The sequence below is a fragment of the Eriocheir sinensis genome, chromosome 4 (genome assembly GCF_024679095.1).
Source record: "Eriocheir sinensis breed Jianghai 21 chromosome 4, ASM2467909v1, whole genome shotgun sequence".
NCBI classification, from domain to species: domain Eukaryota; kingdom Metazoa; phylum Arthropoda; class Malacostraca; order Decapoda; family Varunidae; genus Eriocheir; species Eriocheir sinensis.
Genome location: NC_066512.1, coordinates 16,712,766 through 16,740,725, shown reverse-complemented (window position 1 = coordinate 16,740,725; position 27,960 = coordinate 16,712,766). Strand labels below are relative to the sequence as shown.

Here is a 27,960-nt window from a genome sequence, read left to right as displayed (position 1 = left end):
GATGAAAAATAAGATTAAAAAATATAACATGCAGTAGGCCCTGGATTGGTGCAGCCACAAAGTGAGTATGAATCATGCACCCGACACCTCGCTAGTCACCGGCAGAGGTGCACAATGCTGTCTTTGCAACATTTGCTAGCCTCACAATAGGAAGCACTTATTCTGGTGGGTTTTATTATTACGAGTGCCTTAATTATGTCTCGTTAATAAATCATTGACAAAAATACAGGTTGGTATGAAACATGCTGTGACAAGTTTTCATCCTTATACAACATTGTGTGAAACCCTTAGTAGAAAGAAGTCCTGTGTCAGGGAATACGTCAAGTCGAACAGCTGTCTTGCTCTAGAGTGTCCCTTTCCCCAGTGTAACCTGGATACTAATGACGTGGCCACAAGGACAACATGCTGGAGAGGAGGATCAAGTCGAACACCTGTCTTGCTCTGGAGTGTCCCTTTCCCCAGTGTAACATGGATACTGATGACGTGGCCACAAGGACAGCGTGCCGGAGAGGAGGATCATTCACTGGAAGGTACTGAAGGAGCAAGGGCACTGGTATGACAGTAGAGGGAGAAACAAAAGTACAGGTAGCAGTGTTCAGTAGCTTTAATAAACATTAAAATTGTCCCACAGAGCTGAAGCAGAGTTTATGCATTATAAAAAAAAAAAAAACTAAAAACATAAATCTTAGTGGGGAGAGTCTCTGCTCTTACACTTGCCCTGTTAGAAAACCAGCTAAACTGCTAGTCTCCAGGATGGGTCGCTGTGTCCAGGTTTGCTGTGCTCCTCCCTCTTTTTCAGGCCACAGCAGCTGGTGACAGGCCCTGAGGGAGGAAGGGGCCCTGCACAGATCTCATGATGGTTTCTTCCAAGGAGCTGGTTGGCTGCTGCCTCATTTTCTGGCTGCCCACAAGTCCTGAAAGAGGAGCTTTGGTAAACTGTAGGCCAAGATAAATATTTTGATATAGGTATAAATACCTCTTATTTCACGGCAAAACTGTTTGTTAACAAGAAATTTGTTAATAAAGAAAACGTGCAACAGTCTTCACTTTTCTTTCCTCCTAGCTACTGTGGTAATGGTGACGAAGCAGTTGTCATTCCTATGGTTGTAAATCCTATCAGAGTGAGGACGAGTACTGAATGAGGCTGACAGAGGAGCACAACCAATACTTTCGATAAAATTGTCAGAAAGAGAACATGGAAGCAATCACAGTTAACTCTAGTTTTGTGTGACACTTTGGTTAAATTTGTGATGGCAGACAGGAAAGACACTCCTGGAGGAATGTAAATCAAAGGAATAATGGAAAATAGTTATAAATGCAAGGAGGGATAATGATATGCAAAAGGTTAGAACCAACAATTCCTTACCACTCTCCATCTCCACACATTTGCTTTTGTTGTTCTCACTTCTGTCTCTGCTCTGGCCTCACAAGACAACATATGTTCACTCCCAGAAGCAGAACTGGTCCACCGCTTGAAGACTACCTCCACAGAAGTAGTCTTAAAATGGTGACCCAGTTCTGCTATCTGGGAAAGAATGCATGCTGTTTTGTGAGGCTGGTGAAGACAGCAGTGAAAACAACAATAGGAGCTGCATGGAGAATATGGAGGGAATTAGCAAGCTTGTTGATCAATAGAAAAATATCATTAAGGAACAGGGTAAATAACTACTGTGCATGTGAAAGGCTGGTGAGGTTATATGGAGCAAAATATGGCCAACTAATAAAAAGCTGGAGAGGATGATAAGAAGCAGTGACTAGAATGCCGAGATACACGGGACATGAGGGTTTGGAAGAGTAGGCAACAAACAAGGAGGTGACAAGATGTGGTGTGGAGGAAGTGTTGAGTGATCTGAGGAGGCAAAGACTGAGGTGGAAAGGGAGGAGGGAAGCAGTCGATGTACTCAGAAGAGCTACAGAGGTGAAGGTAGAAGGGAGGAGACCAGCTGGAAGACCAGAAGATAGTGTGTGAAGGAAGACCTGAGAATGATGAACATCAGAGAGGAGAGAGTTCATAGTTGTTAAGAGTGATAGAGACTCGTAGACCATCCAACCCCTTAAGGGAAATAAGGACGTTAAACAAAAAAAGTCCTTACCACAGATATAGGAGGAAAGAGTAGATAGATAAAAAAATATAAAGATAAGAAAAAATAAAAGCATAAATGGAATGGAGAAAAGTTAATTATAGATGAAGGCAATAGGAGTAAACTAAATAAGAACTACTTAAATGGGTGAGACTAGAAAGAGGAAGAGAGGAAGACTAGTAGTTACACAGGAAGGAGATGGTAGGTGAATGCTATAAGGGTTGTTATACAGAATTATTAGATGCATGACCTGATGTGATAAAAAACAAAATGTATTCCTTTGTTCCATCCTACTGTCTGCGACCCAGCGACCAAGTGATCCCAGTACACTGCCTGACTCCTTGTGGCGGTTTTGATCCATGTCTGCCGATGTTTCAAACCCCCAGTCAGACAATGATGTTGACTTGCTTGACGTAAAGTCAGCTCTTGAATCTGAAAGGGGCAGTGAATTTAATAATACACTAACATTTAACCCCTTGGCCGTGGATTTCCTACAAGAAGACATCACCAAGCTACAGCAATGAAACAAAAAGTGGCTGGTACAATTCAATGAAGAAAAATGTAGTCATGCACCTTGGGAGAGGAAATTCAGCATACCAGTACCACATGGGAAACACTCCACTATCCACCACCGAGGCAGAAAAAGACCGGGGAGTATAATGTTACCAGGCTACCAGTGAAGGCGAAATCTATGCCAATCGCAGTGGACGGGTTAAAGACATTCAATGGAAACTATAAGCATGGAAATGGACTCAAAGTACTGAAACATTTATGACAATGAGCAGAGGTATTTTGAATCTGAAGAATAAATGTAAGAAAGGGAGCAAAGGTGGCCAGTAGAGGGCTAACAATTAATGTAGGTGCAGGGAGATGGAGAGGGATGATAAGAGGATGTAATAAAAGGAGAGGCTCTTGGCAATGATGGCATAAAGCTGTACTGCTGAATTACGGAGTAGATGCAGCTGTGGAGTAGGTGCTGTAAATAACAATCTGGCATGTAAGTACGCTGAGGTGACAGAAGACTAGAGCAATGTCATCACTGTGACATTACACGAAGGAAAGGGGAGCAGGTATGATTGTAACAATCATAAGTGAATAAATTTGCTCACTGTGCCAGGAAAGATGCCTGGAAATTTTTTAATGAGATGAAAACCTATAGAAATGTAGGCAAGGGAATGTATTAGGTCTTTGTACTGAAGTTGATAGGTGAAAATTACCTTGAGAGGATAGGAGGCTGCTTGATGCTTTCATGAACATGGAGAAGGAGCCGTGTGAGAGCAAAGGTGTTGGTGTAGGTGTGAGTAGCTGCGAGTGGCGGGGCATATAATATAGCTGCGAGTGACCTCTGTGCTCATCTCATCTCACTGGTCCTTGAGCTTGTGGTGGGTAAGAGCCCATTACTCTGGGACAAGGCAAGTGTGACATTCGGGTTACCAAAGTTTATCTTCCCCAAATACCCATTTATCGGTCAACCCATAAGGGACGATGAACAGCTGGAGGAGATGTGCACAGACTGCCTGGGACTGGATTCAAACTCAGACCTACTGATCTCCTTACTCCCTACTATCGATATCAGGCCCTATGACATACCGTTTTTCGCAAATATCTTTCAAACGAAGACTCGGATCAGCATGGTGCTGTGGCACAGATTGTTTCACACACTTCGCTAATTTTTGACGCTATTGTGAACTGCCAGATGCGGTTAATTATGGCGTTTACTCTTGACTGTGATGGCAAAACCTGCGTGAACCACTTACACATTCGGACAGGTGAGGCGTGACGTATTTGTGACGTGTATCCACCAACTACCTCCACCCATGGCTTCCCCTACTCCCAACCCTCCCTTTCCTTCCCTCCTACCCTCCTCTTTCTCCCCCATACCCCCCTTCTCTCTCTCTCTCTCTCTCTCTCTCTCTCTCTCTCTCTCTCTCTCTCTCTCTCTCTCTCTCTCTCTCTCTCTCTCTCTCTCTCTCTCTCTCTCTCTTTTCCACTTGCGCTGTACACGATATATGATCCCATGCACACGTGTGACTTGAATTAATGGCAGATAAGTAGAAATTATATGCTGATTAAGGTTGGATAGTTTACGCAAGCAATCGTAATTGATGTTATTGCTTGTTTCACCGTTACACCGTATTTGGTAAGTGAAGAAGGTACGTAACATGGTAAGTATCAGGCACGCTGCCGATAGACGGTTGATACCCACGTCCTGTGGAGGAAGGAGTTTTTCATCGCTGTCAGCCATGGCCAACATACTACGATGTCCGCGTGGGTGCAAAGGAGTCATTGCACTACGACTCTTCCATATGTTTAACCAAGAGAATATCGAGAACAAATTAAGGATAAGTGTGAATAGGTAAATAATGAATCAAAGTTATATTTCGTAGTTACAGATAAAACAGTCGTGTGCATAAAACACCCAACCATACTTAGCATATACTTTCGAGATATCCGCCATTATAGACAAGTCATATGTGTGCATAACTTCACATCTCATGTACACTGAGAGAGAGAGAGAGAGAGAGAGAGAGAGAGGGGGGGGGGGGGGGTGTAGGGGAAGCCAGGGGTGGAGGTAGTTGGTGGATACACGTCACAAATACGTCACGCCTCACCTGTCCGAATGTGTAAGTGGCTCACGCAGGTTTTGCCATCACAGTCAAGAGTAAACGCCATAATTTACCGCATCTGGCAGTGCACAATAGCGTCAAAAATTAGCGGAGTGTGTGAAACAATCCGTGCCACAGCACCATGCTGATCCGAGTCTTCGTTTGAAAGATATTTGCGAAAAACGGTATGTCATAGGGCCTGATATGGATAGTAGCTCGGAAGGATTCATTATTCCCCTTTGTCAGTCAAGAAACCAAAAAAGGTTGAAAAGATGCACAGGGCTGTTGCGAGATGGGCTCCTGGTCTAAGTAGTTTAAGTCATGTAGAAATACTTGAAATATTGAACAGAGTAATACTTCAAGCAAAAAAGAAAAGTGAAAACTTTGTTTAATAGATGTTTGGGAAAGAAAGGACATAAATGATATCGCTTACATGAAGCGGGTAGCAAGACACAGCAGAAAAATGAATAATTATATATAATGCTTCACCAAATGAAGTTTCAAAAGTATGCACAAGTATAAGGAATTTATGATATTTTGTCTTAAAAAAACTGAGACATTGCAAGCCTACAGACCAGTTAAATGTACACACGTCTTAATCACAATCAGCATCAACGTTCCCAGATTATTGTACTCAAAAGCCGCATATTTGCCGCGGTTTCTGGCCCATAACTGTTGCCAAGAAGCACCAATAATTAACCATTTAAACGATAACCATATATGAAGGCAGTTATTTGGGTGATGAAAGCAGTTTGGGGTCGGAAATCGGCAAACATAGGAGGCAGAGTACGAAAATCTGGCAACGTTGAATTCAGCATCACCACAACGCACCTGTGAAGTATTAAAGCCACAAGTGGAGAGCCGGTGCGAGGGGGCGGGCGTGTGGGGTGGCTGCGTGGTGGTGGTTACTCCCTTCCTCTCCACTTTCACTCGTTACTTCATTATCTCGTTACAGCTGTGGAGAAACGTACTGTTAGGAGTAATTAAACATGCTAAAACTAAATACATTCACGTGTTGCAAACTCGCCTCTTGACGCCTCTCCCTCCTTCAATAAACTTTTACATGTTTTATCGATAATCGGTACTCTCAAATACTGTCTTAACGCTTCTTTACCACCCATTATCCGCACCGCTGTCATTCCTCCCTTTATCTCTCACTTCCTTAATGCTCGTTCCACCATTACCTTCCTCGCTCTCACTTTTCCTCCTGCTCCCTCCTTTCCCCCACTCCTCCACTCAAACTATCAATCTTCAATCGTTCAATCATACCCTAATAGAGGCAAGTCAATCAAAATTACAATAGTCCACTCATTAATCACGAGTTAACAAGCGTCTGGCAATACATCCTGGCGGGCACGATTCGTGGCACTTCAATTAGAAACCCCCCAACTCATCATCGTCAGCCTGTGTCATCCCACTTTAGGACATCAGCCTTTCCTAAATATTTTCAATCGTTTCAGTCTTGTGCCTTAGTTTCCATTTAAGCGTCTGACAGTACAACCTGGGAGTCACGGTTCATGGCACTTCAATTAGCAACCACCCAACTCATCATCGTCAGCCTGTGTCATCCCACTTTAGGACGTAAGCCTTTCCTAAATATTTTCATTCGTTTCGGTCTTGCACCTCTCGTTTCCTTTTTATTTCGTTCCACCATCTGCTGAACGGCTTTCCTAGACTGTCATTTGTTGTCTGCCTGTTGTCCTCTCTCCTACACGCGCCCTGCCCATTGCCATTACTTTGTTTTAGTCACACAACTATCGATGGCTAATTGCTAAACTGCCTTGTAACCACCTTAGCACCTAACAGACCGCAGGTATTCATACTACAATCAAAGGGATAGCAAGTCAAAAGTTCTTATAACAACCTCCTGACTGCCGATGACTAATTGCTTGCCTTAGTGTAATGCTCGTTATTAAGAGAAAATAAAACACTAATGACATTGTGTAGCAGAACTCAACCACCCTAACAACCAATAGCTAGTTACCTTTCCCGTGGTAAGCCTAATTGTGGCTATTATAGTAATACAAATTTCTTACGAATAATTAAATACCGTCATATAAATGCTTCGTAAATGATCGTAGGTTATATAATGGCATACAAATTAATGTTATCAAACTACCATACAAAGTCTCTCTCTCTCTCTCTCTCTCTCTCTCTCTCTCTCTCTCTCTCTCACACACACACACACACACACACACACACATACACATGCCGGTTGCTTTGTCTTACGCCCACACATTGAACGTAAAAAAATAACTTCAAAAAGCATTCGGTATGACAGCCCATGCTAGTAACTACCTTAACACAATGATGCAACTCTTACCTCACGTCCTCCAGCCCTCGAGGCAACACAGGTCACCACCACGCGCACACCTTCACCTCCCCAGACTCTAGTCCAAATGGCTGGGAAGCTGATTTTTCCTCCACCTCCCTCCTACCCCCCATTACCTCCCTTCCCTCCGGCTTCACCTCCCATTTCATCCCCTCCCATCCATCCTTCTCCTCCTCTCCCTTCCCCCCACTTGTTAACCGCCTCGTTGGCCGGTTGACGAGCTGGTTAGATATTTACTTGTTGCTTTGCTATCACTTCAGGTGGGACAGGGTACGTAATAGACCGCTTACCTCTACCTCCCACCACACTCAAAAGCATTAAGCCCAGAGGAGGAATCATATCAAATAAACCATTTTTAAATCCTAACATTGCCCTTGGCTTTGCGTTCTCCTATAATGATTCCCTTGTTCTCTAACTCCTTGCTACACACACTTGATAGTCTATTTAGGGGTGCATTCATTTCTCAGCCTATGCAAAATACACTCAATTATTGTTTCCAATGAAATATTAGCATATGCCAGTAGGCATTAATGGGTTAATTAAACACACGCGTGCATGCATATACACGTGCTGTTACACTATTACGTACACAGTGTGTGTGTGTGTGTGTGTGTGTGTGTGTGGCCATGACAGTGATGGAAGGGAGCTGAAATTGCTTGTGGAAATGCTCGAGAGTTTAGCATATTGAGGCGTACTGGCAGCTGGTGTGTTTGTGTGTTTTCTTGTGTGTCTGCAATCAAGTGTGTGTGTGTGTGTGTGTGTGTGTGTGTGTGTGTGCCCTTTAACTATAATACCGACATGGCCAATCACCACACTCCGTCTCCCTCTTCCATACCTAAGGTGGAGGTGTTACCCGAGAATAATCTCCCACTCTACTCTCACACACACACACACACACACCTTTCAGCACTGCTTACTTGTGCAGCCTTTGAATTCTATGACCTCTTCCCCTTGGCTGGCGTTCCTCCGCGGCGCTGACTGCTGGCAGGAACCCCACAGGAGTCATGGACCGCCCACCCCCTGCTTGTGGAAATGCTCGAGAGTGGCGTGTTGTGGCCTGAAACAGCTTCACAGAAGTCATGACTATAATATATTAGCTTGCCCATTTTTTGCGACTGCAGACCATTTGCACACACCACAGAATATTCAATAAAACAAAAGAGACAAGAGTATTATGTATTATGTAATTGTTACATACACTCCATGGTACATGTCCTCAGCTGATGGTCGTTACCCCCAAAGGATAACATGGACATTCCAGGGTGTAACTGAGGTCTCTGCTAACAGTCTAAACCAATAAATAAATATTTTCGGTCCCACTGATTTACACTGTAAACAGAAGCTTAATTAATTTATTTCTTCAGTCAGTACTGACTACATTTCTGTAACAAACATATACTAATCATCTTGTAGCTATAACTGTCACTGTTTAGTGTGGGATAGGTGTAGAGCCAGCTGTCTTACCTGTCATTTAATTATATTCGTCGTCAGTGCGGGGTGAACGGAGAGCAACAATTATAAAACTAAGGTGGGCGGTGAGAACAAATAGCCCCCGGGCCCTGCTCGGGAGGAAACACTAAACTGAAGTCACGTAGAGGTTTCGTTATATATTTATAACCTTATTACATATCTTCCCCATGTATAATGATATATATTATTCGAACATAACTTGATAAACAAACATACAAAAAAAAACTACAGTAGGGAATGTCCCATCAATCTGTATTATACTCATATTACTCAAAAAGATATTTCAGAACACACACACACACACACACACACACACACACACTGCAGGGGAAGGTGAACAATGAAACACCACGGTTACTCTTACTATCCTTTAATTGTAATGCCAAGAGGTGCACCGCCCGTGTGTCCCTCGTGTCTGTGCAAGTTTACCCTGGGCGCGGCGGGGCGGGGCGGGGCGGGGTTAGAGGAGGAGGAGGAGGTGGGGGTCCCGCTGGAAGTCAAGGGGTGGTGGTGGTGGTGGAGGGCCATTAGGAGCCCGAGGACTGGGCCTGGCTCGTGCTGGCGCCGTCACTGCTGCCGCCCGTCGCTCCCCCGCCCACGGCGCCGCCTTCACCGCCAGCGTCTGCAAAGGGAGGAGGGAGGGAGTGATAGGCAGCAGGGGAGAGGTAACGTGCCACAAAATAATTCACACACACACACACACACACACACACACACACACACACACACACACACACACACAAATGAGTACATAATAATGAATTTCTCCCTCTCTCATCCATTTCCACCTCCCATAAGACCGGAACCACCTGAGTACTACACCACGAAATATATACTAAATCCGTGACCCCTGACCCTGGCCATACGCTCGCCCACATGGGTTAATATTGCAGAGTGATGTTTTTTGACTCCCCTTCTTGATACAACTTTTACCTTCCTTCCTACCCTATCCTTCACCCTCCTCTCACTACTGACAATACGAGCACCTAAGCTTTTGTTTGTCTGTTTACCAGTTTTACGATGAAGAGGTAATACGGTACGGTGCAAAGGTACGGCACAGAGTAAAGGTACGGTACAGGGCAAGTGTAAGGTACTATGCGTGGGAATGTGTCCATGTACACACCGACAATGCCCCCTATTTCGTCATGTTCTCCTATAAAGGGAACACATACACAACCAGTTCATTTTTTTATCTCCTTCCCTCGACGCTAAGAAGCAGTGAATTAAGAGGGTGAAGTTTTGGTAACTCCAGTGAACAATTTCAATATTTTTAATGCTCCCGCTTTCATCTGAGGTGTATTTTGAGATTTGTTCCCCAAGGTTATTTTTATTTAAGTTGGATGAAAAAGTTCCAAGATACAAACACTTTAATCACATGACCGGAAAGAATAAGGAAGTGAGAAGAATATCTACCCCCCTTATCCTCCCGCTCTTCCTCCTCTGAATCAAGCTTTGCCGCTCACTGGCCAGCAGCAGCAGCAGCAGGAGCCGTCTCTGGTATTGATTTAAGCTGCCTCTATTTCAAGCCTCCCACCACGACACACACACACACACACACACACACGCACACGCGATAATTTGCCATCACATTCCCTCTCGAAGTTTCACGCTGTCGTCAAAAGTGTACGTTCCTTATGTGTTCCCAGCATATAAAAGAGAAGAAGGAGAAGAAGAAGAAGAAGAGGAAGAAGACATGGTGACGAAGATGTGGCTGTCCACCTCCCACCTCGCCCTCACCGGAGAGTCGCCGCGGACTCAACTCACGTCGGACGCCTGTACTGAGGGTCGTCTGGACAAGAATCTCAGCAGTTTACAACCACGATTTAAATAACGCACTTTGACGAAGAGATGAAATATTAAGAAAGACTAAGGATGAGACTTCTACATAACTGCCATGATCCCCACACTCATTTTACACAAGAATATAAGGAAGCTGTACTACAAGAGACCAGTCGGCTTGCCCATGACCAACGTTACCAGATTGTTGTACTTGGCGCATAGTTTTTTGCCGATTTCTGACCAAAAACTATCGCACCCACAAAGATAACGATATGCATTTATAATTATTGTTAAAATCGGTAATTACTGATGCTTTTTTTTTGCAATATTTATGGGCCAGAAACCGGAAACTACAATGCTATGCGTACGATAATCTGGTACCGTTACCCATGACTGCATTAGAGAACTTGTTTATCCCCATTTTCCTTTTCCATCCACAAATCCACCTACCCTCCATTTCAGACTTCCAACTGTCTTTACACTAACTGACCTCCTTTTGAACCATCAGAGGTCATGCTTGTAAGTCGCAGGGTCACAAATACGGTCTGACTTACCCTTTCTTTTGTTACGTATTATAGTCACCCAAGCTGCCTCACCATTCCGTAGATTTGGTCCCATAATAACAGAGATCCAACATTACTTTCATTTCATAGTTAAACAAGCTGCCCCAACGTCTTGTAGATTTGGTCACATAATAACAGACGTCCAATTTTACTTCATTCATAGCATAACAAGCTGCCCCAACGTCTTGTAGATATGGTCACATAATAACAGACATCCAACATTACTTTCATTTCATAGTTAAACAAGCTGCCCCAACGTCTTGTAGATTTGGTCCCATAATAACAGAGATCCAACATTACTTTCATTTCATAGTTAAACAAGCTGCCCCAACGTCTTGTAGATATGGTCCCAACAAGACAAAGACCTAACATTACTCTTACTTCATAGTTACACAAGCTGCCTCACCATCCTGTAGATCTGGTTCCACCCGATAAAGATCCAACATTATTTTCACTTCATAGTTACACAAGCTGCCTCACCATCCTGTAGATCTGGTCCCACCCGATAAAGATCCAACATTATTTTCACCTCATAGCTACACAAGCTGCCTCACCGTCTTGTAGATTTGGTCCCAACACAACACAGGGCCAACATTTTCTTCGCCTCGTGCAAACAGCGCTCGTGTACCCTGCAATCAAGGGCAGCAGAAGCCTTAGTGTGAGGCGAGCAATCAGCCGGAGTGACGCGGAGCTAGAGGGATGCCCGCCCATAACACTTATTTCTGGATGGAGGACTAATTGCAACCCTCGATCCCATTATTTGTATGCCTCGAGCGCCGCTTTGATCAGCCCCTCGTCGTGCCGCGGGGACCTGGATGGTAATAGAATGACTTTTCTTCCTGTATGCGTAATAGAATGACTGTCCTTCATGTATGCGTAATAGAATGACTGTCCTTCATGTATGCGTAACAGAATCTTCCAAACAATTATCCCCTATTCTTTGACAACACCCAGCTATCGCCTTCTTAAACACTAAACATTCTCGGTCTATCCTTAACTCAAAATCTCAACTGGAAACTTCATATCTCATCTCTTACTAAATCAGCTTCCTCTAGGCTGGGCGTTCTGTACCGTCTCCGCCAGTTCTTCTCCCCCGCACAGTTGCTATCCATTTACAGGAGCCTTGTCCGCCCTCGTATGGAGTATGCATCTCATGTGTGTGGGGGGGTCCACTCACACAGCTCTCCTTGACAGAGTGGAGTCAAAGGCTCTTCGTCTCATCAGCTCTCCTCCTCATACTGATAGTCTTCTACCTCTCAAATTCCGCCGCCATGTTGCCTCTCTATCTTCTATCGATATTTTCATGCTGACTGCTCTTCTGAACTTGCTAACTGCATGCCTCCCCCCCTCCCGCGGCCCCGCTGCACACGACTTTCTACTCATGCTCATCCCTATACTGTCCAAACCCCTTATGCAAGAGTCAACCAGCATCTTCACTCTTTCATCCCTCACGCTGGTAAACTCTGGAACAATCTTCCTTCATCTGTATTTCCTCCTGCCTACGACTTGAACTCTTTCAAGAGGAGGGTATCAGGACACCTCTCCTCCCGAAATTGACCTCTCTTTTTGGACACTCCTTTGACCTCTATTCAGGAGCAGTGAGTAGCGGGCTTTTTTATATTTTTCTTTGCGCCCTTGAGCTGTCTCCTTAGCTGTAAAAAAAAAAAAAAAAAAAAAAAAAAAAAATCCTTCATTATGCGTAACAGAATGACTCTTTCCTGTAAGCGTAACAGAATGACTCTCCTTCCTGTATGCGCAACAGAATGACTCCTTCCTGTATGCGTAATATAATGACCCTCCTTCCTGAAGTATACGTAACAGAACGACTCTCCTCATCACTCTCCGCAGCCCAGACAGCCGTTACGTGCCTCAGTGCTGTTCCCTACGCAGGCCTCAGGAACAATATGGATCGCCAATATGAAACACTCGCGCCCACTGCTGTACAATTTAGCATTAAGCAATATCCTCGTTATTTTCATCCTCATGGTGGTCTTTGCTGCTTAAGAGGACCTTACTGTAAATCGCAAATAGTCGTACTTCCATATATACAATTATTTTTCGGGGAGGGGGGCGTAGTGAACTCTCATCTCTCGTTATATGAACCGAAAAGAAAGAGGCAGCAGAGGCGACAGGAACAGGTGGAAGGAGGGCAGGAGATAACAGAGAGGACGCACCTGGGGTTAGCAGAACCCCTCCACCTTCGCTGTCTGAACTCGAAGAAGACACAACAGCAAAGAGAAAAAATAAGAGGGAGAGAAGACGCACCTGAGCTCACTGGGTCCACACACCTTTCACCGCTACATGTTTCACTATCCGAAAATAAAACAGACAACAGCAGGCGAAGGTAGGAGGGAAGAAGGGAGGGGGATGGAAACAGGACACACATGACCTTAGTATATACACTCACCTTTATCTCAATCGTATGAAAAGTGAAACAGCTGCAACATTCGACAGGAGTAAGGAAGAAGGAAGGAGAGAGAGAGAGGCTGCCTGATAAAGCCTTACAATACCACATACGTAAGCACAAGGAACACCGTGCATCCCGTTTTCCTTGCCAGCGACACTCACTCCCCTTTCGCCCTCTGAACCAGAAAGAAAATGAGACAGCAAAAGGTGATGGAAGGAAGGAAGACGTGAGGACAGGACGCACCGAAACTTACCACGAATACACCCACTCTCCTCTCCCTCCCTGAACCCAAGACGAAAGCGAGACAGCTGTAGATGATGGAAGGAAGAAGTGAGGACATGACTTACCCAAACTTTATATAAACACACCCACTCTCCTTTCTCTCCCTGAACCCAAGACGAAAACGAGACAACAACAACAACAGGTAGAAGGAGAGTGAGAGAGAGAGAGAGAGAGAGGGTGAGAGGGGAAGGGGAGTTTGAGAAAGAAAAAAAGACAACCACAGCAAGTATAATAAGAGGGAGAGAGGAAATACCCCAAAAAAACAAAAGTAAGGACACATCAAGACTTACCACGAATACATCCACTCACATATCCCTCCCTGAAACTTAAGGAAAATGAGACAGCGCAGGTGAAGGGAGAGAGACAGAGACAGATAGAGAGAGAGAGAAGGGAGGGGGTGGGGGTTGAAAGGCAAAGATGACCCACCTGAGCAGGAGAGCTTTTCCAGGGCCTCGGGCAGGTCAGCCGTGGTGGTGGCGGCGTGCTCGGAGAGGATGTCGGGCATAGCGTTGCGGCGACCTGTCCGACCCGTAGCGATGAACTCTGTGGTGGCATCTCCCTGTCCATCCCCGGCCCCCTCCATTACACACAGCATCCCACACCTGCAAATACCGACACACCTGTACTGGATGGTCACGCCTCCTCCTCCTTCTTCACCTGCTCCTCCTCTTCCTCCTGTTCCTGCTCTTGCTCCTGCTCCTGCTCCTCCTTCTCTTCCTTTTCCTCTTCTTTCTCCTTCCTCCTCCTCCTGTTCTTGCTCTTGCTCCTCCTCCTCCTCTTCCTCTTCTTTCTCCTTCCTCCTCTTCCTCCTCCTGCTCCTGCTCCACACACACATATAAGGCGCTGTATTTAGATGGCATTAAGTGACATTTCCTTATTCATGTGTGTGATTCGTGACTCGTGTTGTGTAGTATCAGGAGACATCTGGAACTATTCTAGGTCATTTTTTTTCCCTCCTTTCTTACTTCCAGCCTATTACCATTTTTTTTTTTGGGGGGTTAGTCAGTGGACCTGTCTCTCAAACATAAAAACAACAACTGTGGATGAATATGGGAACGAAGGAAAGGTAAAATTACGACAAAATACCCCTAGAACAGACCCTGGGGAAACAGTACGGGGGTCGAGAGTGCACATAGAGTCAAGGGGTTTAAGGTGATAAGGTGTGCATGAAAAACAGAATTACGATAAAATGCCCCTAGAACAGCCCCTGGGGAAACACTACGGGGCTCGAGAGTGTACATAGAGTCAAGGGGTGTAGGGGATAAGGTGTGCATGAAAAACAGAATTACGATAAAATGCCCCTAGAACAGCCCTAAACAGTAAAACAGAATTACGATAAAATGCCCCTAGAACAGCCCCTGGGGAAACACTACGGGGGTCGAGAGTGCCCATAGAGTCAAGGGGTTTAAGGTGATAAGGTGTGTAGGAAAAACAGAATTACGATAAAATGTCCCTAGAACAGCCCCTGGGGAAACACTACGGGGCTCGAGAGTGTACATAGAGTCAAGGGGTGTAAGGTGATCAGGTGTATAAGAAAAACAGTGTAAGTGTAGCGAACGAGTTCAGGGGGCAGCATGAGCAAATGCAAGAGATGCACACTAAACAAACACGCCTGCGCCAGGGCGCGCGCTGGGCGACCAGGCAGGCCAGGAAGAAGAAGCCCCGGGCCCATCAGCCCCACCAAAAAAAAAAAATCCCAGTCTAGTTATTTTTTTAATTTTTTTTTTGAGAGGGGAAGGAGGGTTAAGTTATCTGCTTTTGAATAATACATGAACACTAAAATCTCAGAGGACGCGATCACTAATTGCGAGCGTTTATAGCCGCGTCAGCTTAGTGTTGGGGTGCGGTCATCGCTGAGGAGGAGGGGGGGGGGAGAAATTGGAGGGGGTTGGCGACGGATGACTGACGGCCAACACTCACGCAGCGTCTCTCTCTCTCTCTCTCTCTCTCTCTCTCTCTCTCTCTCTCTCTCTCTCTCTCTCTCTCTCTCTCTCTCTCTCTCTCTCTCTCTCTCTCTCTCTCTCTCTCTCTCTCTCTCTCTCTCTCTCTCATACACTCACACACACACACACTTGTGACCCAGTCCTGACCGAGGTCGGACGTGGGTCATGGCGCTCCGAAAGGAGTAGCCCGGGGCCAGCCTGTTGGCCTCTCCCCTTCCCCTTCATCCCCGTCTCCCCTTTCATCAAGAAACCTACTTCAAGAAACACTACTTAGCAAGTTATTTTTTGTGACATTAAGTGAAATCATGGTGACAGTCTGACAGAGTGAGTGGAGTGCGTGTGTGGTATACCGGGAGGACACAGATCGCCGAGTGTGTCGCCGCCGCGGCCTTCCATCAAGTCCCTGCTGACGCCCCGAGGTCTCCCCAGGCTCACCAGCCCGCCCATCCTGCTGTTGAAGTCTGGTCAGGTGCAGTGCAGTGGAGGCTTCGTCACTCAGGTGGGGGCAATGTGCAGGCTGCTCACCACCAAGGCTGTGCAGTCTTCCCAGGAACAGCAGCGAGTCTTCACATCTGTCTCGCCACCTGTATTGGATTAAGGGGCTCTCCCGATAAGCCGGTCGCGGTCGTTGTCGGCGGCAGACCGCCGGTCGACCCTGAGGACCGTAGACGCAGCCGACCACCGCCGGTCAACTTTAAAATTTTCAAAGATATTATATATATATATATATATATATATATATATATATATATATATATAGATAGATAGATAGATAGATATAGATATAGATATATATAGATAGATAGATGAGATAGAGATAGAGATGAGAGATAGAGAGAGAGAGAAGAGAGAGAGAGAGAGAGAGAGGAGAAGAGAGAGAGGAACAGGGAGGAAGAGAGAGGGAGAGAGAGGAAGAGAGAGGAAGAGAGAGAGAGAGAGAAAGAAGAGAAGAGGGGGAAAGGGAAAAAAAAGAAGGAGAGAGAGGAGAGAGAGAGAGAGAGAGAGAGAGAGAGAGAGAGTATGAGGTAGAGAATGAGAGAGAGAGAAAGAGAGAGAGAGAAATGAATGAGCTCGTTTTGTCGGCGGTCAGGCCCCGATCGGCTTATCGGTTAGCGCTCCATCTATAAGCCCCTTTCTAAGTGACCATCGATACCGCCTCTACCTGCTCTCAGGCCACCTGCTGCTACCTGACCCAGCTTTTTGACCTGGGTAGGACCTCGGATTAACACCTCCTCGCCTTCCAGAAGAGGATTACCTTCCCGCCTCAACGCTTTACCACACCGCACTCCTCCACCTCCTCACCCCTCAAACATCATCACAACTTTCCCTCCGTTACTGTAAATTACCTACCCCCACACCCCTTTCATATTGTAAGTTTCTTATATAGTTACACTTAGTAATCTTAATATGTACATTTTCACCCTAACGGCTGCCATCTCCGAAATAAACCGATTATTATTATTATTATTATTATTATTATTATTATTATTATTATTATTATTACACACGTGACACCATCGCGGGTCACGTAATAACTCCACCACAGAACGATCGGTTACCAATTAAAAGAATTTCCACATTTCCCGTTTTTTTATTTTTCTTTATTTGTTCGTCCCATCGCTATCTTGATCTTGATGAATAATGCGCAGGGTAACTGTACATGTGCATAACACGCATATTTGGGTAGGCTAATGGGAGAGGAGAAGCCGAGAGCGCAGGGGAGGGAGGAGAATCAAGTGTAATTGTTGGTGTTGGTGTGTTGTGGTGACAAGTGTGTGTGTGTGTGTGTGTGTGTGTGTGTGTGTGTGTGTGTAAAGTAAATAGTATAGTCTCTTCTCTATTTTCTAGCTTTTTTTCTTTATTTTTTTCCCTTTTTCTTTTTTAACTTGAAACGTAAAGATTAGTCGTATAGTCATTTTTTTCTCACTTTTCTTGTTTTTTTCCTCAATATTCTCTCTCTCTCTCTCTCTCTCTCTCTCTCTCTCTCTCTCTCTCTCTCTCTGCTGACTCATTTCACCATGATTAAATGAACTGAATTACTCTTTCCTCTGTATTCTTCTTTCCCCTTCCCTCCCTTCCCTTTCTTTCCCCGCAGGAGGCACCATTCGAGCCACGCAACTCGTTCAATTTGCTAATGTCCACCATAAAATTTGCTCGAGCCATTTTCTCTAGGGATAGTAATGATTATAGTCCTCTGCGATGTCTCACACCTGGAGCACATCGACACACACACACACACACACACACACACACACACACACACACACACACACACACACACCTGTAGACCTCCCTGGTTATTTGTTTTCTCGTGGTCTACCTTTCTTTCTGTGCTTCATTCATTTCATCCGCCTACCTTTGCTACCTTCCCTATACTTTTACTAACTACTTGATTGTATCCTTTCTCTGTGTAGGATGTCGCGGGGTTGATTCAGTTCAGTTCAGTTCAAAGTCGGGAGTTTTGGTCTTACAACGGCACTCCATGATGTAGCCCTTCACTGCCAGGCTCTCTTGTCTTTCCCTTTCTTTTCTCTTTCTATCCATTCTTCCCTTGTCGACTTTGGGTACAGGATGGTGCGCCTCTCCCCTTACCTAATCCAAGGCCTCAGAGATAAAAAAAGACGAAGAAATCAGGGTTGGGGACTGTCTAAGGAACATGAAAGAGTGCTTGATGAAACGCGCTAAATGTTCATATTTGAGAGACTTTTTGTCAATGTCCCAATAAGTGCGGGTGCTTACGCATAACACTACAAAGCACTTCATGGCACCCCTTTGTCAATGTAGTAGTAGTAGTAGTAGTAGTAGTAGTAGTGGTAGTAGTAGTAGCCACAACAGCCTCTCAGCCCGTCCACATGCACCAACCCATCGTCCCCCACTACACGCCCCCTACCAGCACACCACCACCAGCAGCCCTCTTCCCCTCTACCCCTTCCGCGGCCTCAACATGTGGCGGGACGGACCGTGTGTTGTCCCGGCTTTAAAGAGGTGGTCTCGAGGCGGGGGTACGCGGACTCTTGGTAGGCGAGACGCGGCTTTTTGGTATCTATCCTTCGGTTCTTCTCCTTCTTATGCTGTGTTTTTATGTACCGTGAAGTGGTGTGTTAGTCAAAGGGGTGTTAATCAGTTAGTCAGTTAGTCATTCAGTTTGCCCTTGCTGTGTTAGTTCTGTGATAGTAACTGCGCTGTGGTACTCAATGATGTGTTAGTTAGTGCAGTGTTAGTCAATGCTGTGTTGGCCAATACTGTGTTAGTTAGTGTTTTGTCAGTCAATGCTGTGTTAGTAATTGCTGTGTTAGTCAGTGATGTGTTAGTCAGCGCTGTTGGTCAATATTGTGCTAGTTAGTGTTGTGTTAGTCAATGAAGTGTTAGCAATTGCTGTGTTAGTCAGTGATGTGTTAGTCAGTAATGTATTAGTAATTACTGTTAGTTAGCTAAGTAGTGCTGTGTTAGTCAATGCCGTGTTGGTCAGTGCTGTGTTAGTGAGTGATGTGTTAGTAATTTGTGTTAGTTAGTTAGTTAGGTGGCGCTGTGCTAGCCAGTGCTGTGACAGGAGTGAGCTGTTAGGTGCTTATGAGCTCACTGAAGAACACCACAGCACGACTTAACAATTATAAGCGGCGTTCCATCTTTCCTTCTGCGTGCGTGCGTGGTCTTAACGTGTGTGTGTGTGTGTGTGTGTGTGTGTGTGTGTGTGTGTGTGTGTGTGTGTGTGTGTGTGTGTGTGTGTGTGTGTGTGTGTGTGTGTGTGTGTGTGTGTGTGTCCTACCTTTCAAGAGGAGAACATCGAGACATCTTTCCTCTTAAAATTGACCTCTCTCTTGGCCACTCTTCTGAACTTTTTATTTTATATAGGGGCAATGGTTAGTGGGCATTTTTTCTCATTATTATTATTTTTTTCCCTTCAGCTGCTTCCTTTGCTGTAAAAAAAAACACGTGGGGAGGAAACAAAAAAACAAAACAAAACAAAAAGAGGCTACGCGGCCAGACAAGAGGAGCCTCCCGAGGGGCACGCGATTAGTGAAAGTTTGCCAACCCTTCTCTTAAAGTGGAGCCAATCAGACGAGGGGAAAAAAAGAGAGAGAAAAAGGAAACAGGGGTCATGAATTGGAGAGAATATTCTTCCCTTTTCCTCCTCCTCCTTTCTACTCTTTCATCCCTCCCTAACATACATACATACATACATACATACATATACACAAAGAGGTGATAGTTGTCTCTTCAGGAAACACACACAACACACTCTCCTCCTCCCCTTTCCCCTTCCTCTTATTTTCTTTCTCTTCCTTTCCTCTTCCACCCTCCATAACTAAGCCCAAACTTAAAGCTGTATCAAAGGAAGAGGAGGAGGAGGAGGAGGAGAAGGAGGTGACAGACCGATAACATATTAAGGCAGGGAAGTGATATTAAGGATGAAGGGAAGGGATACCTTACTTCCTTTTTCCTTCCTATCTTCACTTCTTCCTCCCCCTCCCTTCGCCCTTCCTTCCTTCCCCTCCCTCTCTCCCTCTCCCCCCCCCCTTCCACCAGTCCGTCAGTTCTCTCTCTCTCTCTCTCTCTCTCTCTCTCTCTCTCTCTCTCTCTCTCTCTCTCTCTCTCTCTCTCTCTCTCTCTCTCTCTCTCTCTCTCTCTCTCTTACTTGTCTTAACAGTGTATTTTCTTCCTTCCCTTTCTTTCTTCATCCATGCCTCTCCCTCCTATTCCTATCCTCTTTTTTCCCCCTCTTCTTTTCATTCCCATTCCCTTTCTTCACCCTCTCCTTTTTCATTTCTTTCCCATTTTCTTTTTCCTCTCTTTTCCATTCCTAAGCCCTTCTTTCTCTTCTCACTCTCCTTTCCATTCCTTTCCTTTTCTTCTCCCTCTCTTTTCCCTTCCTATCCCCTCCCCTTTTCTTTCCTGTCCCCCTTCCTTCTCCTTCTCTCTCTTCCTTCCCTATCCTCTTCCATCTCCCTCCCATTCTCATTCTTATCCCTTCCTTCTCCTACCCCTTCCCATTCCTATCCCTTCACATCTCACCCTTCCCTTTTCTTTTCTGTCCCCCTTCCATCTCCTTCTCTCTCTTCCTTCCCTATCCTCTTCCATCTCCCTCCCATTCTCATTCCTATCCCTTCCTTCTCCCTCTCCTTCCCACTCCTATCCCCTCCCATCTCCCCCTTCCCTGTTCTTTCCTGTCCCCCTTCCATCTCCTTCTCTCTCTTCCTTCCCTATCCTCTTCCATCTCCCTCCCATTCTCATTCATATCCCTTCCTTCTCCTTCTGCTTTCCCTTCCTATCACCTCCCATCTACCCCTCCCACTTTCTCTCATATCCCCCATCCATCACCTTCGTTCCCTCCTCTCCCTCCCTACCTCTATTACGTAACTAATACACTCAATCGATTCTCTCCTTCGTCTCCACCATTCACACATGTTGGCAAATAACGGTATAATCAATGAGTTACCAGAGAAAGTCGATGAGGCAAAGGGAATGGAGGAAGGGATGGAGGGAGAGAGGGAGGAAAGGGGTTAAAAAGAATGGAAGGAATAACGGTGGGGGAGAAAGTGAGGGTGGGAGAGAGACATGGAGAAAAGGGGAGGGGAGGGGAAGGAAGGGACGATGAGGAAGGGGGTGAGGGATGGAGAGAAGGAGGAAAGGGGTGAAAAAGAATGGAAGGAACGGAGAAGGAGAAATTGAGGTTGGGTGAGGGACAAGGAGGGGAGGGGAGGGGAAGGGAGGGACGATGAGGAAGGGGGTGAGGGATGGAGGGAAGGAGGAAAGGGGTAAAAAAGAATGGAAGGAACGGAGGGGGAGAAAGTGAGGTTGGTAGCAGGGACAAGGAGGGGAGGGGAGGGGAAGGGAAGGGAAGGGGGAGGAGAGGAAGGGAGGGGAGGAAACTGAAAATGTAGAGGAGAAAGTGAGATTGGTAAATGGACATGTAGGGGAGGAGGGGAAGGGTGAGGAGAGGAGGGAAGAGGAGGGAAGGGGAAGAGAGGGAAAGGGAGGGGAGGGGAGGGGAGGGGAAGGTAAGGAAGGAAGCTGAAAATATAATTACACGTTGGAAAACAAAGTGATTAAAAATTTATGAAAAAGAGATTGGATGACTATTGTGTAACTCTCTCTCTCTCTCTCTCTCTCTCTCTCTCTCTCTCTCTCTCTCTCTCTCTCTCTCTCTCTCTCTCTCTCTCTCTCTCTCTCTCTCTCTCTCTCTCTCTCTCTCTCTCCCTGAAGACGTCTTTCGTGACACTGAAGTATTTTACGACCGACCCTCAGGACCCCTAAATGATAGTGTGTGTGTGTGTGTGTGTGTGTGTGTGTGTGTGTGTGTGTGTGTGTGTGTGTGTGTGTGTGTGTGTGTGTGTGTGTGTGTGTGTGTGTGTGTGTGTGTGTGTGTGTGTGTTTTCTTTCTTTTGTTCGTTAAATTTCTCCATAACCAACTTTTCACGACACACACACACACACACACACACACACCAATCATAAGCAACAACATCAACAACAACAAGAACAACACAATAAACAAGCAAACGAGTGAAAAAAAAAGCACAAGTTAATTTCACGTTTCTTTACGACATTTTCATAACCAAAACGTCTCCATTAACCCTGCCTTTCCTCCTCCTCCTCCTCCTCCTCTTTTATCTCGTCTTCTTCTCCTCACCACTTCCTCCTCCTCCTCTTTGTCTGCTTTTGTCTACCTGTTTTCATAAACTTTCAGCGTCCTCCTCCTCCTCCTCCTCCTCTCCATCCTTTTTTTTCAACCCCTTTGACTGACCTGCTTCCCCTTGTGCCCTTCCTTCCTCCCCTAGCCCCCCTTTCTCTCTCTCTCTCTCTCTCTCTCTCTCTCTCTCTCTCTCTCTCTCTCTCTCTCTCTCTCTCTCTCTCTCTCTCTCTCTCTCTCTCTCTCTCTCTCTCTCTCTCTCTCTCTCTCTCTCAAAGTCACCTGTTTCCCCTTGCCGCTTCTCCTGTCCCTTCACATCCGTTCCTTCCTTCCTCTCCTTCCCCTCCTTTGGTCTTTCACGCCCTTCCTGTCTCCGTTTTCGTGTGTTCCTCTGTTTTCTTTTTCCCTTTTCTTTCACAAGCCACCTCCTCTACTTTCCCTTCTACTCCCCTCCTCCTCCTCATCCCTTCCCTCCTTCCCCCTCCTTTCCAGCATGCTTTCCTTTCCTTTCGTTGTTTCTCTGATCTCTCTCCTTCACTTCGTCCTTCTTGATTGCTCTGCCGTGTTCCCGCCTTTTCTTGCTCTTTTCTTCCCACTCACTATTATTTCCTCACCGTCCCAATATTCTGCCATCCTGTGTATCCTTTGGTCTTTCCTCCTCCTCCTCTCTCCTTCTCTCTTCCCTTCCCAGCTGACCACTCTCCCTCTCTCTCTTCTTTCCTTCCTTCATCTTTGTTCTTGTCTCTTGCTGTTTCCTCTTTTCTATCTTCTATCATTCTCTCTTTCTCTCCTTATTCCTTCCTGCGAATCCTTCAATCTTTCCTGTAATCCTTTCTATCCTAATCTCGGTCTTTACTCATCAACGACCTCTTGCCCTCTTCTCACTGTTATTTCCTTTTTTTTTCTTCTGATATTCCTTACCTCGTTTTCTCCTCCTTTATATTCTTCTCGCGGTCTTTCACCCGGTAGCAGCGACGGTCCAAATTTGTGTCTTTGCCGTGTACCAGCTACGGGCCAAATTTGTGGCTTTACCGTGTACCAGCTAGGGGCTAAATTTGTGTCTTTACCGTGTACCAGCTACGGGCCAAATTTGTGGCTTTACCGTGTACCAGCTACGGGCCAAATTTTTGCCATGATATAAATCCCCTAAAATAGATGATGCATAAACTGATCACAAATACGTTGATATAATATTATGAAATGGTTTGTGTGAGGGATGATTTTTTTCTCATTTCTCTCGCTTAGAGGGAAGGGCCTTTAAGAAACATGATCCCCGCAGCTACCGGGTTAACTTACTCCTTTACGAACTTTCGCTTTCTTCTTATTATTTTCTCTATCTTACCCTTTTCTTATACTCCTTTCCCTCGTTTTCTCTTCCTTTCTATCCTTATCGGTCTTTCACTCCCTCCTTTCCGATCTCTTGCCTTCCTATCTTTGTTACTTCCTCTATCTCTCCTTTTCTGATAAACCTTCTCTTCTGTTTTTCATTCTTTCTTTCCTTTCTATTATTTTCTGTCACTCCTCCCCGACTTTTTTTTGCCATTGTGTTATTATTGGTTCCGATTTTATTTTCCTTTCTTTCCTCCTCCTCCTCTTCTTCCTCATCTTCTTATCCTTGCTATCATTCTCTCAGTCTTTCCCTCGCTACGTGTTTATATTATTGTTTCCTTCTCTCTCTATTCCTCCCATTCCTTCACTTTCTCCCTTCCTCCTTTCATTCTATTCCTCTCTCCGTTTCTCTCTTACTCCTCTCCAATCTTCAGCTCTTAATCATTTCTTCCTCTCTCTCTCATTCAGTTTCTCCTTTCCCTCCTTTTGTTCTCTTCTCCTTCGGTCTCTCTCTCTCCCTCACTCCTCCCCTTCCTTCTTATCATCTTTTCTAAATCTCTCTATCTCTCTTCTCCTGCCTCTCACTCACTTTCTTCCATTTCCCATTCGTTCTTTTCTCCTCTCGGGCTTTCCTCTTCTTCCCTCACTTCTGAAAACCAACATCGTCAGCAGAGCAAAGGTTCTACGGTGACGACAAACACAGTAATGATCCTCGCGGGGGAAACGGGAGAAGGAAGAAAGAAAGGCAGGCAAAGGAGTGGAAGGAAAATAGGAGAGAGAGAGAGAGAGAGAGAGAGAGAGAGAGAGAGAGAGAGAGAGAGAGAGAGATGTAGCATAATGGCCGCGAAAACACACACACACACACACACACACACACACACACAGTAAGAGAAAACACCAAAATTGTAAAAGAATGAAAGAAAGGAGAGTGGAAGAGAAGAAAATATAGGAAACTGAAGGTAGATTGTTTTTCCAGGCTAGAAGGAGGACGATGAGGAGGAGGTAAAGAACAAAGGAGAGGAGGAAGAGAAGAGGAAAAAGAGGAAGAGAAGAGGAAGAGGAGGAAGAGCACCCCTTTCCCGGCCTGGCAACTCCCCTCTTCCGCCCATCTACAGCCCATTCCAGCCTGGAGCGCCGGGGAAGAGTGGGGAGGGAGGGAGGGGGCTGAGATAGGGAAAGGGTGGAGAGGGACGGGGGAAGGTTACGGCCAATATCTGAAGGCCAGCCAAGCCCCATCACTGCCCCCTCAAGACTCACACGGACCTTTCCTTAACATTATACTGCCTATGTAGCCCCACAGAGAGCGCCTTCCCATCCTCCCCTCTTCCCTCCCCTATCAGTCCCCTTCTCAGTCTATACACCGCCCTGCACTCCACGTCTGGCCACTCTTCACCGCTCACAACGCCTGAATGGTAAAGGTCAAGTTGAGGGCACACGCTATGGCTGCTCGTGGTCACTGTGCTCATCTCCGTAGCATCATCACCTTGGGACAAACGGCCAGTGTGACATCCGGGTTACCACAGTTTACCTTCCCCACGTTTCCCCAGGTACCCATTTATCGACCAACCAGAGAGGGAGGGTGAACAGATGGGTGAGCTGCACGCCGACTGCCCGGGTCTGGATTCGAACGTGGGCTCGCGGGTTCATGGTGAGGCTCGCTAACCACTAGACCAGAGGAGTGGTAGAACAGCTTAGGTACTAAATCAAGCCTTTTTCTCCATAACATTTTTTCCCTTTTTCTTTCCCTCCAGCGCCTTCTTCAGAGCCTGTATGCCACCCTGAAGTCTTTATCTAACCTCTCTTCGCCCTCTCAGAACGTCCTCAGGTCAGTCAGTCTAAGCCACAGCGCCCTTTCTCCCTTTCCTCATCCCTCAGTCCCTTTACCGTAGCCGATACGCCCCCCTCGAGTCTACATCTAACTTCTCTTCGGTCCATCACAACGTTCTCAGGTCCGTCAGCCTTAACTCCTTGAATGCGGATTTCCTACAGTCAGACCTCACCAAGCTACTGGAATGGAGCAAAAAAGTGGCTGTTACAATTCAATGAAGAAAAATGTAAAATCCTGCACCATGGGAGGGGATATCCAGCACAGCAATACCACATGGGAAGCACTCCACTATCCACCACAGAGGCAGAGAAAGACCTGAGACTATATGTTACCAGGCTACCAGGGAAGGCCAAATCCGTGCCAATCGCAGCGGACGGGTTAAACACACACATACACATACACGCAAACTCTTTCCCCCCCAGCCCCCTCTCTCTCTCCTTTACACTTTCGAACACCTGCCCCAAAACCCTATCCTCTAACTCATTATTCGTCCCTCTATGTATTCCTGGCTGTCTAAGGAAGGCCAAAACATGTACGGGGAGGGTCAAAACAGGAGGAGGAGGAGGAGGGCTAAGACAGGATTCCCCAACACGTTACGATTGCATTGAGACGTTCTTGTGGATCTGACCGTGCCTCCTCCCATCCCGGCGCCCTTCCTCCTTTCCTCACCTCATAGTCCTCGTCTCATAGCCCATACGGAAGAGGAGGAGGAGGAAGGCTAAGACAGAATTCCCTAACATGTTACGAATGCATTGAGACGTTCGTGTGGATCTGTGACCGTGCATCCTCCCATCCCAGCGCCCTTCCACCATTGAGACGTTCGTGGATCTGTGACTGTGCCCTCTCCTCCCCCATCCCCAGCCTCCTTTCCTCACCTCTCACTCCCCGTCTCATAGCCCATACGGAGGAGAAGGAGGAGGAAGGCTAAGACAGAATTCCCTAACATGTTACGAATGCATTGAGACGTTCGTGTGGATCTGTGACCGTGCCTCCTCCCATCCCAGCGCCCTTCCTCCTTTCCTCACCTCTCACTCCCCGTCTCATAGCCCATACGTTGCTCTGTAGTGTGTATGTAACTCCTCTTCATCACTTCCACGACGAATCTCTGCTTGTTACCCTTAAACTTCGAGCCCTTTCTTTCTTTTCCTACCTCCTCTCTTCCTCACTCCTCCGCTACCTTCAACCTTATATATCATCTCTTCCTCCCTCTATCCTCTCCTGCCTCTCACTCAGTCTCTTCAATTCCTCATATCCTATACATCACGGTAGTGCTTATCTAACTCCTCTTAATGTATACTTGACAACGTCCTTAAGTCTGTCAATATTCCCCATAACGCCCTCCTTTCATTGTCTCACCCTTCAGTCCCCTCTTAAAACCTATACCTCACTTTGTAGTCCTCTAACTCCTCTAACTCCACTTCACAACGCCCTTAAGTCTGTCAGTATTCCCCATGACGCCCTCCTTCCCTTGCCTCACCCTTCAGTCCCCTCTTAAAACCTATAAAACACTTTGTAGTCCTATTCTAGCTCCTCTTATTCCTCTTTCCAACGTCCTTAAGTCTGTCAGTCTTACCAATTGCGCCCTCTTTCCCTTGCCTCACCCTTCAGCCCCCTCTTAAAACCTATATATCACTTTGTAGTTCTATTCTAACTCCTCTAACTCAACTTTACAACGTTCTTAAGTCTGTCAGTTTTCCCCATAGCGCCCTCTTTCCCTTGCCTCACCCTTCAGCCCCCTCTTAAAACCTATATAACAATTTGCTAGTCCTATTCTAACTTCTCTTACTCCCCTTAGGCTCTTCGTCAACATCCTAAAGTTTGTCATTCGTCCTAATAGTAGCTCTTCCTCTTCCTCTCCTCTCGATTCCCCTCCTCTTGCAGCCTATCGGGGTCCTCCTTTTCCTCCCGTCCCTTCCTCCCCTTCGCCCCCTCACACGCCTTCACGCACGCCAGTCTTCCCATAGGCCTCGCTGCGCCCCTTCCCTCCCCCGCTCCCCATTAGCACCGCCGTCTCCTTCACTTCACGCCTGTTAAGAATTGGAGAAGAAATCTGTCCCTCTTAAAAGTTTTCAGTTCCCGAGTTTCTTTCTTTTATTCCATTATGGCTGATATGCTTTCCTCACCTCACTTGTTTTCTTCGTTTCCTTTTCTTTTTCACCATCACTTCTTTTTTTCTTTTTCGTGAACACATTTTTTTCTTCCTCTTAATTTAGTTTCTATTTTTTGGTCTTTTTTTTTCCTTCTGCTTAGTTTTTGTCGTCTCAAATTTTCCTATTCTTTTTCAACTCACTTATCGCTGTTAAACTTTTTCCTCACCTCACGCTTTTCTTTTCTTTTTCATGGTCATATTAGTTTTCCTTCTTGCTTCATCTTTCTTTGTTTTCTTTTTCGTGTTCTGCTTATTTACTTATGCTTCTGCTCATTTTTCTTGTCTGCTATATTTTTTTTAATCTGTTTGAGTTCACCTTTTTTTATCTTACTTCCACTCTCTCAAATGTCCTTTCTTTTTTTTCTGTTTTCCCGTTGTGGCAGTCTAATTACACAAGCTATTTTCTTTATGTTTGTATTTTTTTGTTTTCTTTGTCTGTTTGTTTTCATCCTCAAGTTTCCTCCTCTTCAACCATCCACCTACGTTCTTTATCCTATATATATATATGTTCCCTTCACTCTGCCCTTCCCTTCTCCTCTGCACTTTCCTCTTTCCTTTCA

The 27,960-nt window shown here is 45.8% G+C and overlaps 1 long non-coding RNA gene across 1 annotated transcript in view; it reads right to left on the bottom strand.

Moving 5' to 3' along the window:
• Positions 1–586: 586 nt before the first annotated feature.
• LOC127009091 (uncharacterized) overlaps positions 587–27,960 on the bottom strand; it is a 101,895-nt gene continuing 74,521 nt past the window's right edge. The window contains exons 4-7 of the long non-coding RNA XR_007761578.1: positions 13,947–14,122; positions 7,937–9,111; positions 5,519–5,642; positions 587–914 (exon numbers count right to left, since the gene is read on the bottom strand). This is a non-coding gene — a long non-coding RNA (uncharacterized LOC127009091). The remainder of the gene's footprint in view (positions 915–5,518; positions 5,643–7,936; positions 9,112–13,946; positions 14,123–27,960) is intronic.